Here is a 22,705-nt window from a genome sequence, read left to right as displayed (position 1 = left end):
TCGGTGGCGAGGTGATACGTGCGCGTGCTTTCGGTGTTTGGATCGGAAGGAAATTGTGCAATCAAGAGTCCTTTTTTTGTGTGCTGGAAACGTTTTTTTACCTTTTCCATTCTCTGTTTGTTTTCAGTGTTTCAGCTTCAAGACAAAAGGTGCGTCACGTGCGTGAAGGTGTTGGCGTTTGTTTAGCAGCGGGTGATTTAGCCCCTTGGCGCGTGTGAGTGTGAGGATTATACATGTTATAAAACACTCCGTTGCGGCGTGACGATAGTTTTGGTTTGAACGGTATTGAATGAAGTGTTAAATAAGGTGTGTGTGTGTGTGCGTGTGTGACATGGTATTCGGAACGGTTGAACGTGTTTGAGCCTGTGGTGTGCTGGAGCGATTCGTCCCTTAAAGGTAAGTATTTTTCTGCGCATGTACAAATCGGAATATTTTACACATTTTTGGGGGTTAGAAATTTGAATGGAATTTTTCAAACATTAAGAGGTTATTGGGCACTCTTTCAAAATTTTAGTATTGATTGTGTTTTGTCGTAAGATTCTCTGAAATAATACATGAGTCGCTGACTGGTGATCTATTCGATAAACATGCGCGCACGTACAAATTAGGAACTGTCACTAGGTTCAGCTCCCAGCCAAATGAGTCACCCTTAACAAATACCGTTTGGTGAGGCAGTGATAAGTCTTAAAGCAGGTATGATCACGTAGTCGTTATAGCAAAGAATTAGACAAAATAAATCCTTAATATATAAGTATAAGGGAGACATATACAGTACAGACATATATTGGAGCGGTCCCGTAGTACAGTCGTTAAATCTAGCGACTTAATAACAAGCTCGTTATGGGTTCAAGCCTAGAATGTACCGTCCCCTCGTATCAAGGATTGACTATCCAGCTGCGTGCTATTGAATTATGTCACGAAAGCCTTTATAGACCGGCAATTCCGCGGAGGACGTTACGCCAAATAGAAATAGTAGATACAGTGGCTTACTTTATGCTAGAATTCAATTTTTGATGCCATTTCATAGGTAATATTTCTAAGTATCGATTATGTTATCATACTTTGTCTGTCATATTCTAGCCAAAATGTCCAACAATACCATAATCGGACCATTGGAAGCCAAACAATTGATCGTACACCACTGATTAAATGGACAAAACTGCCACAGTTGAGGTCATAATTAAGTTTCACGAAAAACTGGCCCATTAAAACGCGTTTTTAAAGCACACAACGTGACTTATGCGTGTTTTCAAAGCTAGCCTGCAGAGCAAAATCGATACACTTAAGGCAATGTTGCGGTAACATCGATTGAAGCCTTATCTAAGTGTATACGCTCAAAGCTGTTCCAAGAAATAAAATGAATAGCCAACAAACTGTTATCAAGATGAACTGTGAAGAGAACATCACAACAAATTCTTGTGTAAATTCTTCCAGTTGAAGGAGTGAGAATCCCACCAAACCACAAAACTTCTTAAATTTTAATCACTTTTGCAAGGAATATAGTGTTCTTAACATACGTTAATGCTACACCTACTGGAAAAGGCTATTCATTTGTCAACAGTCACTTGCGTCGTCCTACTTCTTGTCCACGTAATTGGAGCACTACTCAGCATATTAAGAACATTGTACTCTGCCAATTTTAGTCGATTAAATTGGGCTACCCACTTAACACATTTTTCTCGGAATTTGTCTACTGCGCCAATACGGCCAACACTGAACACTTTTCGATAGGAATGTCCATACTCTTAAAGTACTCTTTTACCGTACGACGGGGTACAAAAAGGCTCCTGGCCTTGGATGTGTACCTTTCGCTTGATGCAGCAGCTGAAAGGCAAGACATACACTCACAGACTCGGCAGCACTATTGGATTGACGGAATCAGTCATTCCATGTTCTAACCTTTCTACAGATGTGAATTGAAGCTACAAGTACCGGATGAGCCATGCAGCTTCCAGTATGATGCTAACTGTTTGGTAGCGTCCTTCAGACCAGCTGTTCCATTGTTTTAGTTCGTGGAATTTTAGATCAATACATGCAGTTGTTGAATGTTATCTCCAGAGAAAAGAGCTAAGGTAAAGCTATTAACGTAGATCAGGGGAATTCCTCGTGATGTCATTAAATTATCATTGCAAATGTTTACACTTTTGAATAAGAATGCATTAAAAATCCAATGATACCTTTGGCATGCAATTAACATTATGCAGAACAGACAACGACGGTTCAAACGCGACATGAATTCAACGCGCTAATGGTAGTAAACCGATCATTTAAAAGTCAAATGTTGGTATATTTTTTTTCTTTTCATACCATCTACTCATTTTCATCTACCTTTATCCATAGGCTAACAGCACTTCAAACAAAATCACAGCTATGGTTAATTTATTTTAATGTATATTATCGTTGATAACAATTTCTGCGTGCAAGTGTCAACAAAGTGCGATAATAGACGCACGAAAACACCGATTAATCTCACCTAGTTAATGAAACAAAAACAACACATTGTCCATTAAATATTCATGCAATTTACAGCGTGCTGAGGAGCGATATCGAGCGAGATCTCCCAGCCGACACAGTCGCTCATTAATCCATTATGCGTGCGGCTAATAAATTTAATAGCTGCATCATCAGCCCCGATAATACAGGCAAGCGCGTTGTCAGATGCAAATTATCTTCCAGCAGCTCACAAAAGCGCGTCCCTCCCAACCGTCCAGCGCGTTCTCGGCACGGGAATAATTTCACCGATCAGTTGCAAGATAACGCCATTAAGCGCCAATCAGCGCCTGAATTGGCCACCGAGAGACAGAGAGGGAGCCACCAATACCATCATTCCAGCCACGAAGCGTATCGGCGGTAGCCACGTGCGATGAGTCAACATTGGGCCAGCAGTGGGCGGCTGAAGGATATCAAAGCCCTTCCAGAAGGAACACGGTTGGATTAGCAATTGTAATTAAATTCCCGTTTAGCATACCGTTTCGCGTAAATGATTCGCGTTCGCTCGACGGAAACATTCCTTGAACGCGGACGTGTTACATTGGCTGTAAGAGCTGATCGGGCAGTAAAGCATTAAGCTGTGTCTGTGCAGCAAGAAGTACGCTCTTTGATGTGCAAAAAGGTGTTTGTTTTTAAGCACTGTTTTCATTCGAACTCAACACGGATGAGCGATAAATGCAGCTGCATATCGATAATCGTGCAAACTTTCGCCTCGTTCGCCATCACCATGTCACCGAGGGTTTTACGTTTGCTGGAGCCAGTGCAGTGGAAAATGTTAGCTATTGCGATTGGTGTTCCGAGTTTTTCCCCCCTACCGACCCATCCCATACTCTCTAATCAGCATTGCAACGGATGCAGCGATAAATCAGTGTTCAGTGAGCGCAATATGGATGCAATGATGCAATCAAGATTGCAATTGATTGCTGTGACGCCCGTGTTTGCGTCCAAAAATAACAATATTGAATTTTGCTGAATTTCACAGTTCAGTTAACCAAAGCGTGGGTTGGTGTATCAAATTAATTTCTACCTGATAAACCATGGGGATTCGGTTTTGGTAATGTTAAATGCCTGTTTGCTTATCGTTCATCCCCAGCTGACCTGTCAAGCCAATGACGCTCGTCCATGCGCGATAGCATAACAGATTGTGAAAAATGAAGCGCTTAGGACGATGAAAATGGTCTAAAAAATGCGTCATAGTTAATGGAAGGGCAAAGAGAGGGAGAGAGGGAGAGAGAGAGAGAGGCCGTGAGAGTGTCATCGCACCCGAGTGGTTGCGCGATGTATGAATTATGCATACGAGGCTTAATTTATGAGAGTGTAAGAATGTGTTCCGTTTAACACGTGTTCGGCTTGATGGTGTGGTTGATTATTTAATGGAGTCCTGAAAATAGATTCCTTGCTTTCTGTGTCTCTGTATGTGTGTGTGTGTGTTGTGGAGCAGGTGAGTTTGGTTGGTTTGTGTCAAATGAAGAAGTTTTCCGCTACCAGCGGTAAATATGGGCAATGGCAGTGGCAACCGTAGTACTTACACTTTAAATTCATTTATGTTTTAAGTCTTGTGTTAGTTCTATGAGTACTACGAAAGCTTAATTATGTGTGTGTTCTTAAATTAAATAACAAAAATAATGACAACAAGGATACAGATCGTAATTACAAACAAACAAAATGGCAAAGGAAAGAGGAAAGCATGAACATCGAGAATAGTTTTACTAAGAAGATGGATGAATGGATCGATTGTTTAGTTTGTAGCATGTGTCTGTCCGATCAATGTGTTTCCAATCGGACGCTTTCAGTTTGAGAAGATCTACGGAACATGCAAGCAGAGGTTAGCAATTAACTTTACAAGGAAATTGATAGATTTCTTTATTACTAACATTAAATGTCATTCATTTTGGTAACAATCTACGAGGTTGTTGGGAAATATAGCCCTGGATAGGCTTATGGTACTTGTTAGGAAGATAACTTATTTAACAACAACTTATAAAAATTCAATTGAAATCATTAATCATAATGTAATTTAAGGACATTGATGGACTGATATTAGGAGAGCAGACAACACACTATTCGACACGGACGGACACTAGTCATGCGTCGTCCGATTGAAACTTGTAGTGAAAAATAATTGAAAGACAGTAACAGGAAACCAGGTCTAGAAATATAGACTTTTCTAGTGAAAACATTGGTTTCCTGGATTAGCACCGAAGCTCTTTAAATAACTAGGTTCCATACCAGTGTTCTTACCAAAACAGTTACTGAGCGCCACATAGCACAGCATCGAAGGGTAGATACAATAAAACAGTATTATTAAATTCTTTATCAACCGCACAAATTTAACAAATAAACTATCACAGGCAAGTCTACTTGGAATGCTGCACTCAATTCGGAAAGCATCGTTCTGATGTGATTTTAATTAGAGTGCATTGATTGATGCTTGACAGCAGCAAACCGTGGCAACTGTCAATCCTCAGCGCACGGCGTGTGAGCAGCAATGAGCCCGCGGGCAGATGATTTATTCAGCAGTGCTTTCGCATCCTTTTGCCATTAATTTGCAATCTATTGCCCATTATGTACCGCCATTTCATGCCGAACTGCACACAGCACGCAACGCACAAACGGCAATCGGCATTACTGCACTGTGCCGGGCACGGGAGGGAGCGCCAAGATTTGGGCCACCGGTGTCGTCCGCGGTAGTGTTTGTGTTTGCCCCAGCTCCAGCAGCTATTGATTTAGAAATGGGTCACTAATGAATGAGTAATTGACTAAATTTTCGGAAGTATGTCGCGCACAACACTGCCCCGGTGTGGCGGCAGGGCTGCCATGCATGCCGGACGACGGCACGAGATGTGCAAACGAACGACGCTCGCTGTGGTGGAATAATTAGCACGCCCTACGCAAACCTTATTGCGCTGCGGAATGTTGACCGAGCTTGTGATTTCCCGTGAAACAACATTTTCCCGGCAGACCATTATCTCTAAGACAGTAAGGACGTAAACAGGACGGCCCCCGTCCATTCCACCCCGGCGTAATGCGTTAAGTGGCCTTTGGTTCATGAAAATTCATGGCACAATCTGTCTGCTGCTTCGTGGAATGCGGGCAAAATTTTGTGGAGAAATGTGTACCACCAGGATATATCAACTTCTGGAGAAACTCCAGGTCGTCATCGTACCCTTTTTGCGAGTGAATTGAAGTAGCACCTGAGCATTCCTGCTATTTGGACCACACGTATAACCGTCGAACAGTGCCTTTCGGTACCAGTTGGTAACGTTTCGAGGGCTTAAAGCATAATCGGTGCAATTATTTCTGTTTTTAGCCGCTGGGAAAGGAAAATGAATCCGTTCCTTCATTATCGTTTTTGCTGGTCAACGGTGAAGGACGGGGGCTGTAATTTTAGAATTAAATTGGAACCACAGCTAAACAACTAGCCATCCATTTCAGTGCACCACTCGTCATCAATTACGTCAAGCACTGTTGTTTTGATTCCCTACGAATTGCGTCATTGATGTGTTAGGCGACATTTGAAACGGTTCGATCGATTCGTTCCGTTGACATTTGAGCGGTGTGTCTGAAAACTTTAAACCGTGGACAGTACAAATGATTTAATGATCCACCGATGGTGTGGTTCTTAGAAAGGATTTTCGTGACTCATGACGTATCCTGTCGAGCTGTTTATAATTAGGTAGTTCTAAGTAGTCCTTCAAACATGCTAGCTGAATGCTTTGCAATGCTTATGTGGATGAAAAAAGAGATTCGTTCTGAACCGTTGTCCCATTGAACCGAGTGAAGTAGTGCAATTTCCTCGAAAACGTTTCTATTCTAATGCAGGAGGACCGTTTTCTACGGCTCATTGGATTTCTGTGCATGTGGGCGGCGTCCCATGGTGTGAGTATTACAGCAAAAGCTTGATTGACAGGACAGGATGAATTATTTTGGGCATTGTCTTTAGGTGGATGGTTTCCTTTCTTTGGTGCAATATATTTACGGATATGCGGGCTGAGAGATTGGCAGTCGTAACTAACATGCGGGTTGTTGCTGGGTTCTCATTATCTTCCTCTGTTTGTCACCGTTGATTGATCAGACACTTGATCCATTTATTGGTAACTGTCGGTTGGTTCCCAACGTCTCAATGAAATGTTATGTGTTAGTAGTGTGAGAATCATTCAAAGGTCACCAGTTTAACGTGCTAGGATAAAATGGTCATAATTGTAACCTGGAACTGTTCCTCGGTCCCGAAAATCTGTATTGAGTGCGAATTGTAATGCAATGTTTACTTAACAGCATGGGCAGGTATGTAACATCTCAAAGTAGTACACTCTTACAAGTAAGTGTGTGGAATGTGTTGATAACGTTTATCGCCATCAAAAGATGTTACGAACTTTGGAGATAATGGTTGAAGGCCTAGACAAACTTTACACACTTTCGCACTCTTTCGCTTATTTAGCAATAAAACCTCTCATGACAATAAATTATAAAGAAGCTCCTGGGATGTCTAAAAATACGCAAGTACAGGATAATTATTGTCGGTCATTTGCATTACAGGCAATTTTTATGAATCTGTGAAACAGGAATGCACACAAACTTTGTGTAGTGACTTTCACATCTCATTTACATGATAGAGCAAACAAATGAATTGCAAACTCTGCTCTAAAGCTACAAAAGTACAAATGAGTAACATTCAATTTTGTTGTTAAGCTTCCTAAATATGCCTTTTAGATGTACAAGACCGATTGTCAGGATGTAGTCATTAAATCGGTTAAGGGCAGGGCAACTGAATTAAGGTATACTGTTGATTCATTTACATATTAAACACTGGTTAGTTTTGAATAAATTTGCACTACCGGAAACAACGAAGATGGACAACATTAAAATATGCAAAATATGTAAGCCTGATTACACGAAGACTATAGACAGTATCATTAAAATAGTGTACTAACTGCCATATAAGACGACAGAACGAAATTAATCTTTAACGAATTCAGGAATATGTATTTGGTATTCTTAAAAACATATTCCTTAAAAATACAATCTAATTTTGGGGACTATTGAGGAAACTAGAGGCCTCATTTCGATTCCCCGCTTAGGGCCCCAAGACAGATAAATCCGCCTCTAGTTACAATGCATAGTCTTAGCTGTCCATTGATATCAAGGTTTTTTACTTTACATGAAGCAATTTTTCTCGAAGACGCCATGCATTATTTTACATCTTTTTACTTAGATTGGGGCCGTAAATGGTGCTTAATCTTTATGAAAAAGGTATGTAAATGGAGCCACATCTAGCAAATCCTTCATACCAACCACACTAGAGACTCATTACAGATCAGTCTTGAATCTTATTTGCCAATAATTTATTAAAATAGCGGAAAATTAATGAAGAGAAAACTTAATGTATTGCTAATTAATGCTAATAATAAATAAAATCCATACCCAACAATCGTTCTAAAACACTTAAAAACGCTTAATATTATTTATTCAGTTGTTGCTAAAAATATAAAATCTTACATACTACTTCACCTCATGCTTGTGAGTGGTTTCCCTGCTACAACGACCTTTTTTGATTGACTTATTTTAAAATGCAGAAGCAGCTGGGGGGGGGGGGGGAAGTTTCGCAAAAACTTCACAAAGAAATGCAAATCGATTAAAAGGAATCGAAACGCAATAAACATGTAAATATTCTCCCGAATACTACGTGCAACGGTTCGAGCATTTTATGAGTCCTGCCTCATCCTCTTACATAAATTAACCCTACTGCTATCCGCCATCCCGCACTATCATTCCGGGACCAGAATCGTCCACCGTTCAAAACGCTCCCAAAAAACCCCGGACACACCATACACTCACGAATGGGTCCCTTTTTGTGGGTGAAGTTTCGCATCTCCCGGCGCAAAGTTAGCAAACACACACACACACACACACACACACACACACACACACACACACACACACACACACACACACACACACACACACACACACACACACACACACACACACACACACACACACACAAACACACACACACAGTTGGATGCTGCTTTTTTCTACACCTTCCCGTTGCTGATACCATCAAAAAGGAAGCATCTTCCGTTCGGTTGAACGTGGGAAAAGTGTTTGATAAAATTGTATTGTCGCCCTGGTTTGGCAGGCTGCCCGGCTACCCAGGCCAGCGGGCAAGTGGTCACAAATCCTTCTTCCGGCACACCTTTTTGGCCCAAAGCCCGGACCGCACGGACGAACAATGTAGAATCAATTGAACTGTGTGTGTGTGTGTGTTTTTGCATATGAGGAAAAAACACGCACCTACATACATACTGGCTCCACAAAGCCTGTCCATACTTTTGGAGCGGTCGGCTATCGGCCCGGATGGAAGAGTACTCTAAGAGTGCCGTGAATTGTAATGACCGCTATAAAACTGGATCGTAAAAAAGCTCATTCAACCGTTGTCTGACTGTGGTGATCGCATGTACACTTGCAAACAGTAGCAGCAGCAGCAGCAGCATGGGATAAGAGTGATCGGGTATGGAAATGTGGGTGTGCTCGGAAAATGTGCGATGTGTTGCACTTTTGCCAACCAGTATTGGACAGCGTGGGTTGCTTTTATGCACACACACACCCGCAGCATTTAGTAGAAAGGCTTTCCTTCTCGAAATTCACCGGGTTTTTTTTAAAGGACATTTCAAATTCAAGCATAATATTCATGAGCTTCAGTGGAACAATCGAGGAGCGATAGAGCACAGAAAGAGAAAAAATGCAATTGATGTTTGAAGTGCGAACGATTCAGCAATATTGTGAACAGCGGTGGTCAAGGTAGTGCACTGTGTGGGGTAAAAAACCCTGTACCTTCGATTCATAGCTAACCGACAAGCAGGCAGGCAGTGGCAAATAGGGAAAAGCAAAGCAACGGAATAAAAGCCCCCTCTACAACACAAATCGAAACCAACCAAACGCAGACCGAACTGGAAGCGCAGCTCATGAAAAATACAACGTACAAAACGGCCCCAAAAGGGTCGCACGTAATACGATTCCAATCGAAAGGGTTCCTTTTTTTGGGGTCTCTGTGTTCCTCTTCACTGCCGCTAACCCACCACGCTGCTATCGACAGCTGATGATGGGCGCACGTTGTTACGAACGTTGGGATCGAACTTGTATCGGGCATGGTTTGGTTGTAATTTTCGATGGGAGGGAGAGAGAGAGCTAGGGGGCAAGACTGCCGTATTTTATTCCTCCCCATTAAGACAAGGATGATCCGTAAATGAGCAACACAAACAAAAGGGATCGGAAAAGGGTTTGGCTCCAAAAGGCTTCGATACTTTTCACCCTATCAAGCAGAAAGGAGCGGGTGGCGTTTGGCCTGACCTGTTCTTGCGGAGGCTCGGTTTTGATGCGCAAGATTTGTGAAGCTCGTGAAGTTGATGAAACATTCAAGTACACCTACCCAATGCCTCTCCGTGAGATGCATGGTGGGCTTGAAACGAAGGGAGGGTGTTTCGATGCGTTGGAAATGGTTCGTTAGGAATGGTCAGATCAGGCGGTGGAGCTTGAACCTGAGGGCCGGTTCAGCTGTGGCCGCTCCATTTCATGGTATTATTCTTCGCTAAATTTTCGGCAAAAGTACATCACTGTGACAGTCGTGTTAATTCAAGGTGAAATGTCCCTTAAGGCAAGCTGTTCTAAGTTTTGCATCAGCAGTCGAGCTTCTTCATCAAGACAAACACATTTTTGGAAAAGAGATCGATACAATCAGGTCGATCATATACGTCGAATCCGTCGGAAGTCCCAGAATCGAACGGGAGAAAATTTGGTATCATATTCGCCGTTCGAATCGATAAAGGTTTCGTCGACGTTTTTGTTCTTGTTCCAGCGTGTTTCACAGTTAGTCGAAGCAACCGGTGAACGGAGTAAGTGTAAACAAACTGATTGAACACTTCTTTTAAATTCATAATGTCGATATTTTGGTCATAAGTGTGTTAAATGTGAGCGATAAAGGTGTTACTAGATTTGTGTTGAATAATGTAGACAGCGGTCACAATTCACTTAATGGTTGAATTTGCGTTTTTCCGACAGCTTGAGCTGTCGGCAGAAAATCACTCGAATCCGCCTACTCGATCGACATATATGATACACAGCATAACACGGAGCGCAACATAACAACTGACAGCTGCCAAACGCTTTACGAAACGCTTACGGAAGGAGGTAAAGTGTTTCATTAACTGTCGGTCATCGCAGTAGGTTGGTAGCTTTTCTACCAGCAATGAGCGGCCTACTATGGATATTAAAAACATGTTACCAGTAAAGAAGCGTTTGATGAAGCGTTTGGCAGCTGTCAGTTATTATGTTGCGCTCTGTGTTATGTTGTGCGGAGTCCTGCGGATATCAATTTAACCGCGAGACCACATGAGGTGAAATATACAGCGAAATGAATTATTTGACAGGCGAAATATCTGACGGATAAAGCATCACAGCAACCAGCTGATGTGCAATGTAAACAAATGACGTGCACAAATTCGTAACTAAATCCATTGAAGTCACTTCAATGTCGAGTACTTCGTCAATTTTGAGTCAACAATTCTTAATTTCTTCCATATAGGGAATGTTCTGCTTAAGAAGATATCATTTTTAATAGAATTTCGAAAGCGGATGCTGTGTCTCCCCCAACCCTTTAGCTGTACCTGTCAGATATTTCACCTGTCAAATCATTCATTTCGCTGTATATTTCACTTCATGTGGCCGCACGGTAAGCTGCATCAACTCGAAACGGCCGAAACAAAATGAACAAAATGAACGTTCGAGTGAATTTTCTTGAATCTTGAACCTCGGCGATATAATATGCCTAATTATCTGATAAAGTGGACACTAAAAAGCAATTTGGTATACCTTGATACAGCTTGGTCTGGAAAGAAATTAAACATGAAAAATCCATTCTAAACTAAATTAACCAAATAATTAAAAACATGATAATGATTAAAGGATAAATCCCTTGACTGCTTTAAATTTGGTAGAGGAATAGCATTTAAGGAGAGCCACTATTGGTACACTCGATTTGTTTACATATTTTTTTGCATATATTTTTCATTTCTTTAATTAAAAATTTAATTTCTATATTATTTTTTGTGGTTTTGGTGTTTATTTTCTTTTCTTTTAGGCTTTATGTTGGTTATGTTTATGATTAGGTATTAATTTTATTTAGCACTTATTTTACCCTTTTTGAACTGTTTTAATATTGTCATTAATTTTGTAAAAATTTGCAAATAAATTTCATTGCTGCTTTAAAGTTCTTTCAGATAGATAGAACAATATTTTTAAGTACTTCTTAGCTTTATTTACTATACCTCCAGTCCATGTTAGCTATCCGATATTACAGCATTTTTTTGCCACGATTCGCTTTCCTTAAAGCATCAAACTCAACATATTTTCTCTCGGGTGTGGCATTTTTTTCCCGGAAAAATATCGACTTGATGAACATTGGTGCCAAAATGGGAATGAACGACGAGCTCGGGCCCACTGGGTAGGAGTCACGCACTGGCAAACAATTCCAAATATTGAAAGAAGCAAAGATTGGTGTAGCAATCAAGCTGCCCTCCCCCCCAAAAAAAGGAGCGATACGTACTTTCTCGCCCATTGATCGGTCCCATTTGATGCCATATCGTTAGTCTTTACTCGTGGCGAAACGAACGAGACAAGAAAAGGAAAACGTTTCCCATTTACCACGTGCCACGAGGAAGCGAATTTTTCAAACTCGCGAGGTCCCACGAGGTACTTACGTTTTACTTGCCGGCTGCTTTGTAAATACTTTGCCTCTTAATGCAACAGTGTATCGTTTGATCTGTTCACATCCGTTGGGTGTCGACGGGGTTGAGATGAGGAAAAACTGAAGCTCTGTTTGAAAAACGAAAAGTGTTGTGCTGAAAAACTCCCCCGTGATGGGCGGCAGAGATCTGATCCAGACGATGGCGATGTGAATGTTTGCAAAGAAAGAAAACCGTTTCTCGACTACGTCACACCGAGCGTAGTCTTTCTCTTCCCCTGTAATGGGAAAAATATGGAAAATTTCATGCCCATCAAATCGTTCGTTAATCGGATTAGCTTGTTTCTCTCGACAGATCGATTTCGTTTGCATACTTTTCCTTCAAAGCAACGCACTGCCCCCGCCCCGGCAAGGGTGCCGTGAATGAGTTCTGCGAATCGCTGTCGGTACCTACTCGGTCTGTCAATGCACTTATAGGCAATAAATTGGCTTCAAACTGTGTGTGTGTGCGAGAGAGAGCGAGCTGGATAGAAGGTTCGAAGATGGTCTTGGGAAACTTTCTTCCAAAAGAACCACTCCATCCAGATTGGATCTGTTTGTTTGTTCGTGGCAGGCATGGCTGCGTTACTTATTCCTGGAAGGATATTTTGACGAGCCAGAGATAGCATCGTTTGCTATTTGGAGATTTGGTGATTAAAAGTCTGCGCGCGTTGATGGTGTACCGCGCGAGATTAAGCGAGAGTTGATGATTGAACCCCTTTTTGCTGCTGCGAAATCGATCTGCGGCGATGAGTGGTTTATGGTGAAATCTATGTTTAGACAAGCGCAAGCGACAAGCGAGAGTGTGTTTGTTCTTTTCGAAAGGGAACCTATTTTATTTATTTATTTATTTACGTAAGGACGGTCCGCCATTTTTCTTGAAAGAAACTAATAAAAATAACATAATTGTTATGTCCTTATGCAATTTCTTACTTGGAAGGAATGAAGATGTTCACGTTTCAATTATTTCAATGTTGTTCGCAGTAAAATTATATTGGAAAAGGAGAATGTTTGAATTTTGGAGAATTTTTGCAAAAATATTCTTCTAGATCACATTCTGTAATGCTTTTGATCAACATAATTGCTGAGTATTAGGCTTTACTCATCGAATCGAGGGAACGCGTCATATTGAACGTCAAGATATCATATCTTAGCTAAATGTAAATCAATGTGCTTATCTTACTAAAAGATCAAGTAAAGCTGTACGTGTATTTAAACGATCGTAATTGAGATGTTGGAAAGTTTAGACAGGGCTTATAATGGAACAAAAAATCCTTTTAAAAGGCTATTGCAATTTCAACTACACTTCAGCTTCGCCCGTTCACTTAGCAAGACGTTGATTGAGATGAAACGAAAGCGCTGATAAACTTTGTCCAACGATCTTCCACCATCCAACGCGTATCATCCGCAACCCACGCACCGGAAACCCCATTTTATCACAGTTTGACGACAGCAATCTTGCCAACTTTCATGTACGCTGTGTGCGCGGAATGAAAATTTATAGGCAAACTAAATAAAAAAAAAGCAAAAGAAAGGGGTTAAGCTGAACAATCTTTGTCAGCCCGTTGGTTCTGATTAAATCATCCGCTTATCAACGGAACCCCAACGGGAAGGCGGGGTTGGGTCAATGTACAGCCGGGTTTCCTATCGCCGCTTGGGAATTGTGCACCTACGTACCTACGATGTGTATCGGTCGGCACGAGCAAGCGAAACTTTCATCGATACACAGTTTGCGCAAGAAAGCGAGCAAGCTCCCTTTATGTAGCGATTTCTTTTTGCCTCGTATATATATATATTCAATCGCATGCCATTTACCCGTTCCTTTCGATCGAGAGCAGCAGCAAGAGCAGTGCCCATCGGCCGGGCAAAGTGGTTCCAGCTCGCTGGCGTAACGAAACCAATCTTCGTGCAGCAGCTGATAGATTATGCTCATTTATCAATCAGAGGTTGTGCTGTGGGGAGGCTAGAAGAGGGCCAATGAATTGCCGGCCTCTCGCCAATACTCCCGCTCGGTTGCCTCGCTAGCAGGATAGTGGTGGTGCTGCTGCTGCCCCGAGGTTAGGCAAAGTTTAATCGCTCACAATCGAAGGCCAGAAGGTCCGAGCCCGGGGCAGGCGGCGTCTTAGGTTACGCTGCTTAGGATCCTGTGAAGCAGTAAACGATTTTCTGGATTAGTACCCCCGGACCGGCGGGACCCGTCAAAGCGGATTGTAACGAGCCGAAATTTATCCGTTGCCCCCCCCCCCCCCCTCCCCCGGAGCCCATCGGAACCGTATCGGAAACCCTTCACTCGATGCTCTTCAGAACAATCCAATTAACACCTTCAACGGGGCGTGGGTTAGTTTTTTTCTTCTTCTGCTTCTCTTTTTTTTGCAGCCTATTCGGCTGTTCTCCGGCCGGGTCCGGTACAAGTCCATTGCCAATGGTGTGCGAATGGTTACGAGTGGCGTTAGGTTTCACGTTCCATCTAACCTTCGCTCCGGTAAGTAGCGGGTTAGTGTTCGATTTTCCGTTTAGAGCTTGTCGGTTGCTTATCGCTGGAGTGTGAAGTGTGTTGAGGCATTCAAATTACTAAGAAAATTTGCACCTAAAGGAATAGTACTGGATCGTTAAGTTACTATAGCTAAAAGGCATTAAATGTTTTGACACTGCTGATTTATTCAATTCAATAATTTAAATAACCTCCTGAATGGATGCCTTTGTTGCTGTGTGGATGTTCTGAAGGCATCTTACACTTTGTTCTTTTATAATACCCCCACCTACCTTGAACTACTTTCGCTGCCTTTTCCCCCTCTCCCAACATTCACAACATTCTTATCGATGACGCATTCGAGAGCCACTCGACATTGTACGGCCTTTTCTTGCTCTGCAACCCGTACAATTTCCCTCCACTTCAAACCGGCACGAAACCCGCTAACGACCAACACGTCTACGCTGCAGGTACTGATTGACCCGCCCGCGGGTGTCAAGGAGGAGTGCTGTCGTTGCTCGAGCCAACCAAGCGCCCAAACGCCAGGGAGAAGGAAAGGAGCAAGTTGGACGTAGAAAGGTGGCGCTACCCCCTGTTAAATGGTCGATACATTTTTATGCGCTCTTCCAGCGTCCCGGCATGGTTTCGGTTTCGCTTCGGTCCACTTAAGCTGTCCGGCAGCTAAATTGCTTCCGTTCGTTTAATTTCTCTCGCCCGCTGTTATAACTTCGCACCATTGGGCCGGACGGTTAGTGGAGAAAGGTGGAAGAAGTGGCGGAGTGGACTATCACCTCTTTCGCCCGTTTCCAGTGCATAAACTGTTCGGATATCATAAATTCATCGCCAGACGGTGGATGTGGCGTTGGTTCTTAAAATAAATTGTGCAATAGTTGCTCAACGAGAAGGCTGGGAAGAAAGTTTATACTTCGGGTACGGGGAAACAATCTGTTTTTGGTGATGTGAATTGATATTGATTTATGCTGACAATTGTTTACTTTTTTAAATTGGTTCTTGTTGTGAAACGTTTTTTTTATTATTTTGATTTATGGTAGAAAACTAAGTGTGTAGAAAGCTCTAATTGACTGCATCTTTTTTCATAATTTATACGGCACATTTGTACTTGGAGAATCATTGCTCAATGCAGCTCTTCAAAACATGTCAGCTGTGCTCGATGTAGTGCTCACTTTTCAGTCATTTCTAAATAAATTGAATAATTATCACTTTACTAATTCCATCCGTTAATTGATTGATTACTGTACTGTATTCAGCATTTATATTCATGTTGCATTATACATAAAATTGACGGTTCAAACAATTGCAACTATGCGCAACTATCAAGCATATTTTTAGCCATAATCATCTAGTTTTTATCTATTAATTAATGATTAATTTATTGTATTTCTTATTAGAAATCAACCTGGAATATTAAAAAAAATCGGTTTAAACAAGCTTTACACTCCATTTAAATTATTAAAAAATAATGATAAATGTAAATTTATAAATTCTACACAATGATCATGTCCATGATTTGTGTCAAAAAAATCAATTTTTGAAAAGTTTTTAAATAATGCTAGCATTTACTTCTAAAAGAGTTAAAGGTTGAATTTAAATCTTTAACTACTTAAATTAAATGATGCACTAATACGAAGCAGAGTTATGCACTAATAAATCAAAGAAATGTTTCGTTGTGTCCAAAATCGTCCTCATCCTCATGGTCGAATACAAAACATACATTTTTCGTTTACAAAGGCATCATTTGCTTATAGTTTGGAATGGTGTTTCGAGAAAATTACATAATAGAGTATTTGATTAACTGCCTTCTGTTTGTCCCTTTCAAGCATCACAATTGAGCATCCCGTTTTTTGGATAGTTTTGTATCGCTTTCTGGTTTATGGGATCGTCCAAATAGGACATCCTACCCAGAATTTCATTAACAATGGCACCAGTACTGTCCGATGAGCTAAAAAAAACACAAAAGGCCCACTAAATTTGAAGCTATGGTCTTGTAGGTCCTAAAATTTTCCTAGAAAGGCAGCCAAAACGGTGACATATAGCTGTCGTTTGAGAAATGAGTAATAGCGAATGCTCCAACTACGATTCACAATGAAGCAATAAAAATCTCTTTGTTCTCAACAAACAACAAAAAGCACATCGATAGATTGAACAAGTCCCAAACAAAAATACAATAAATAATTACCCAAAACTATCGAAAAACCAATCGTGTGCAAAGAGATTGCAAAGCTTACGGCAGCTCTCTGATACAACAAACAACACATTCCCAACCTAGCTGCAGCGTGCGGATTTAAAGGTAATACCGTCGCGGTCAATTAACCTACATCATACAGCCCGAGCGGTTGCGGTTAACCGAAAAACCTCAACACCAGCCAGAAACAGCCCCAGTTCCGGCAGCAACAGATGCGAACAGAACATTCTACCTCCTTCACGCTCTCTCACTCTCTCTGACTCTCTGTTTTCCTCTTCAATCTCTTTCTGCGGTTGCTAGCTCGTGCAAGAGCAGGAGAGGAAACGCAACGCTAGGGAAATGGTATCGAACTCGCTGTGCGCGCAACCCGGTAGCGTTGGGAACGGCATCCGTTGGCACCAATTACTTCTCCTATAGCTTCACTTCTTGGAAGTACCCGTGTCGAAAAAAGGGTTTTGCGTCCCGACGAGGGGGCTGTGGTGCTAGGTGAAACGGTGCGGGGCAAGATCGGGAAAAGATCAAAGAGGCTGTGTGCTGTGTGCTGCTGCCGTTGAAAAGACCCAAACCGATCCGGAAACGGGCCGTCGCCGCCGTGTGGTAGATGAAATGCAATCCGTAGACGCTTGGGGTCGAGATGGGGGTGCCCCGGACTGCTACACCGAGCAGGCAAGATGCCAATCAGACCGGGCCGGCATGCTGATGTTGTGCAGGTGCGCTCGGTGCCTGTTGGTTGTACCATTTGACAGGGAATAGCAGCCCAGCAGGATTTGTGAAATACGAACCCGACCGAACAGGTGTAATATTGATCTTTTCATATTTCCTTGACAACGATTTGCTGATTTCTTTAGGCGGGTTTATTTTTCAAAAGCCCTTCGCTGCTCTCGCCGCTTCTTTCTCATGGATGTGGTGGAAAGGGTGGAAGGAGCGGCATGGGACGGAGCAGCAAAACTGCTGTGTCGTATTTCGTACAATTTGTGTATTTCGGCTCTCTGTTCTTCAAAGTGATGGTTAAAAATACACTGGACAGCCCAGGTGAATAAGTTCTTTTTTTCTGATCAAGCAAAGTGCCAGGAGTACTTGCAGCCACTCTATCGACAGTATGCTGTTGGTTAGATGTTGGTGAAGATATACAGCCCTATCATATTGCGTTCGGCATTCTACTATAAGATACACAGCTCCATACAAACACTGTTAGTATTAATCTCTTGCTGGTTTAAAGTGAATAACTACGTTATTATTTTTATCATTATCATTATTATTATTTTCATTTTTATTATTATTATTTTTATTATTATTATTATTATTATTATTATTATTATTATTATTATTATTATTATTTTTATTATTATTTTTATTATTATTATTATTATTATTATTATTATAATTTTTATTATTTTTATTATTATTATTATTATTATGATTATTGTTATTCTTATTATTATTATTATTATCATTCTTCTTCTTCTTCTTCTTCTTCTTCTTCTTCTTCTTCTTCTTCTTCTTCTTCTTCTTCTTCTTCTTCTTCTTCTTCTTCTTCTTCTTCTTCTTCTTCTTCTTCTTTGGCTCAACAACCGATGTCGGTCAAGGCCTGCGTGTACCCACTTGTGGGCTTGGCTTTCAGTGACTAATTGATTCCCCCCCCATAGAAGGATAGTCAGTCCTACGTATGGCGGCGCGGTCAATTTGGGGATTGAACACATGGCGGGCATGTTGTTAAGTCGTACGAGTTGACGACTGTACTACGAGACCGGCTATTATTATTATTATTATTATTTTTATTATTATTATTATTATTATTATTATTATTATTATTATTATTATTATTATTATTATTATTATTATTATTATTATTATTATTATTATTATTTTTATTATTATTATTTTTATTATTATTATTATTATTATTATTATTATTACTATTCTATTATTGAAATTATTATTATTATTATTTTTATTATTTTTAATATTATTTTCTATTTTTCGATTATTATTTACATGTTTTTTTTTAATTTAATTTAATATTTAATCAATTATTATTTAATTTTTATGTATTAAGTTATTTATTTAGTTCGACGGACTAACGCCTAAATGAAGAATAAACATGTTTAAAGCTATTCTAACTTACATTTCCTTGTCTACTTTAAATATCAGATAAAAAAAACTAATGCAAAAAACTCTGCTTCAATTGTTCTATTTTAAAAGCACGTTTTAACATTTGAGAATTTCAGTCGACAAACATCAAAAACGCAACGGAAACGCAAAAAATTGGATAGAAACTTGAAAGGGGTCATCGTTCCATGGAGACGCCCGGTACTTCATGGAGAAGCGTGCACTAGACATTCTCTAGACTCGAATAAACGGTTGTTTGAAGAGCATTAAGCATTGAAATGAACATCTTAAAATAGCTCGTAATATTACTAACCGAGTTTTTTTTTCAATCGTTAGTTCATTTTATGCTATTTTCAACCAGGCTTTTCCCAGCATTCCGATGTACGCTCGTTTCCATTGTGCTTCAAACGAGTCTAAATATGAACGAGAGCTTTGGTATGCAGTGGCAGATTCCGTACAGCTACCACGCTACAGCATTGTCTAGCTACAAAACCCCCATTCACCCTTCTTCGTCTGTTGGCTGCGCTTCGGCAAGTCGCTTGGTAGTCGTTATAATTCCTTTTCCAACGGTGATTTTCAAAGTGCCATCACCTTGCCACCGAGTTGCGCGTTCCCGGTAGCGCCTGTCTGTCAAAGCTGGGTGGAAAAGAAACACACCACAGGCGGCAAGCAGCATATACATAAAAGCAGCCCGCAGTGGAAATATAATTGAAAAGCTCGACAAACTGTTTGACTTACACGGAAATGGGGGAAGAAAAGTCACGTCACGTACCGTGAGCCCTGCCGGCAAACTGTCCGGATGGGGCAAACAATGGTTTGCGCCATAAATGCGGTTACCCACCGGTTTTTTGACTTAGTGTGCAGGGTTTGATTTAAAAACTGTCTTCCCTTTTCGGCTTGCCTACTGTTTCGGGGCTACGGGGTACGACACGAACCAACCGGTCCTTCGGTCCGGTTTCCGGGAATGGTGCGTTTTATTTTAGTTCCGTTCAGCTTGTTCGCTTGTTTTTTTCTTTCTTCTTTTTGTCTGAACGAAATGGCGAATGGCAATCAAATCACGTCCACCGGTTGTGTTCGGTTCTTGGAAGCTTGGTGGCTTACGATACAGCACGCCGTAAAATACCGTTTCGACCGTTTAAAGGCACTTTTCGTTCGGTGTAAAGATCAGTTCGGAAGGTGAGTAGGCATAAAAAAACCATGGCCTAGCACAGGGTGAAATAATGGAACTAGAACGAATTGAAAAATAGCGACCTGAACACCAAACACAATGCACGGCATCGTGTTCTGCTTTCCCCAAAATCGTACCAGAATTGGTACGTTTTGTGCTGGGTTGTTCGATTCGGCAGCATTTATTCGTTGGTCGATTGTTGTTTGCCACATTCATTTGACCAAATTTTCCTGCCCCCTTTCGCAGCCGGAATGGTAAAAGCTGCTCTGTTTACTTTTGCACTGCCTCCGAACAGACCAACAGAGCAATACACGGTGCTACAACATGACATTGCTCACTATTGCTACCGACGATGATGGTGATAAAACTTTGTCCTGTGCCCTGCGCTGTGTAACAATAACTGTGTGTTGAGCGGAATAGTTCGGGGAAAAAACCCCCCAATCGTGCGCTGCTCCCAAACCCCGCCGACAAGTTTCGTTCCCATTTCCGATTTGCTGCGATCGAACAAACGGCGGGCGGAAAGCGGCAAATAAGTGAAATGAACAGCTCAGCGCGCGTGGCGGATGGCGAAAGGCGGCGGGTGCGGTTCGAAACTAGCCAGATTGATGAATTGTAGCGAAGATGCGACAACCCGTAATACGATGGGAAGGTGGTGTGGTGCCGCATCTTCTCAATGGAAAAGTGAAATTCAATTTTGGGACGCGTTGTAAGTTTGGGAATGAAATTAGTTTTTCTAAGCCCTGTGAATGCGCATACCGAGAAAACATCAACCTGCAACCTCAATGCCATGTGATTGTAATGGGGTTTATTGGGGCGGGCTGTGGCTGGATTATTTCGTCCGTCGCACATTGTGAGCGGTGGAACCGGGGGGAAGAGTTTTTGTTTTAATAAGATTCGTAAAGTGTGGTACATTTGTAGTCAGATTTAGCAGAGCGTGCTGGAAATAAAATTAAAACCATCGTAACTTTGTTTGGTGCCAAACTTGGTCAAATGGTTTGCTGGAATGATACAGAAGCATCGGCCCTTAGCACAACAGTGTGATTTGTTCGTGGCTATAACACTCATGAGCTTCTAAATATAACCAACCGGCGGGGTCTACCTTTCCAGATGCGACTAACCGATCTTATACTTTTCGCTCATATTGTTTTATTTTTGTTGTTTTTACTTTGCTCTCATCATTTTCAATTTACGTTTTGCGCAATATTATACACGCAAGCTTGTCAAAGTTTCATCGGACCATGTGTTTCGTTATTTTCTTTTTTTATTTATTTTTGCTACGTTTACATGAGCTTAGTAGAGCAACAGCAAGCGGGCAGCGGACAATACAGACAACTTTCCTAAACAACGTACGGGGCTGGGCAGAAGTGGTTGTCTACTGCTGAAGGCTAACCGGTAGGATCGAAACACCATACACACAAATGGGCGATGGCGATGAGACGATGGACGATGGCAGTTATTTGAGGTAGCTTGTGTTGTTACATGCATGTGCTTAGCCATCTCTCTCTCACTCTCTCCGGTCGGAGCTGTGTTTATTTTGCTGTTCATATATGTTGAATGGTTTATTGTTGGAAAATATTCCATTTGTCGGTGGTGGGTTTGGTAAGCGAATGGGGGCTTTGGTATTTGGATAGTTTAATTAACTTATTGCTTTGCATAGAGTCGTTCATTTGCAGAGCACAATGCAGCGGTGTTTCATATATTATTTACACTTCATACAAAACGACTAGACTTTTAAAATAAGTTGTTCAAATAACGATTGTAATAAAACAATGCGGCTAAAAGTAGTCTGTACTCTTATGTATTGTCTTTTGCGATATTTCATTGTTTATGTCATATAGTATGTCATTTTTCCATCTCATGTCATACCGAAATGGTGGGAAATATAAGTGTAATTGCTTGTTTATTTCTAAACATTAATTCTTTTTTTACTATACAGTTTGTCTAACAATACAACAATACAATACAATACAACTTCTTTTTCTGATTGAACCTGTTATTAAACGGTACTTTTTGATGTACTTCACGGTAAATGTATTTAAATTGCTTCTAAAATCTTTCGAATTTCAAAAGTCGTATTACTGCAAATCCTCACCGGCGGAGTGCTGCGTGATTCGAGAAAGGCTCTTTTCATATTATTAGGTACTAAGAGGGTAATTTTATGAAAAATAAAATAGTATGTTAACATTGATTGTTTCTTGTAGCCTACTCGTTTGCCAGCAGATCATCGAACCGCTCTTATCTATTTCAATATTTGACTATATTTGGCCTTTTGAGAAATTTTCTGTGTTATAATCAGGTGAAGTTCCCAGGCTTACCGATCGTGCTTATTTAAACCTAGTGGCTATTCGCCCAAATTTATTAATAATTTAAGAAAGATTCAATGGTAAATTAGCAGTTTGGATAGATCCAGTTGCTGCTTTATTTTTACAGTTTTTTTTATTTAAAACAAAAGAAAATGACACAAAAAGTACATTACATTACATTAAT

General features: G+C 41.0%; 1 protein-coding gene across 5 annotated transcripts in view; it reads left to right on the top strand.

Moving 5' to 3' along the window:
* The window catches only part of LOC121596716, a 79,567-nt gene that overhangs the window by 1,457 nt on the left and 55,405 nt on the right, over positions 1-22,705 (top strand). For all 5 annotated transcript variants that reach the window (XM_041921903.1, XM_041921906.1, XM_041921904.1 and 2 more), the window contains exon 2: positions 128-396. The gene's annotated coding sequence lies outside the window, so the exon portion shown is untranslated. The remainder of the gene's footprint in view (positions 1-127; positions 397-22,705) is intronic.

The sequence above is a fragment of the Anopheles merus genome, chromosome 3R, assembly GCF_017562075.2.
Source record: "Anopheles merus strain MAF chromosome 3R, AmerM5.1, whole genome shotgun sequence".
Taxonomy (NCBI): Eukaryota; Metazoa; Arthropoda; class Insecta; order Diptera; family Culicidae; genus Anopheles; species Anopheles merus.
This window is presented reverse-complemented; position numbering and strand designations above follow the sequence as displayed.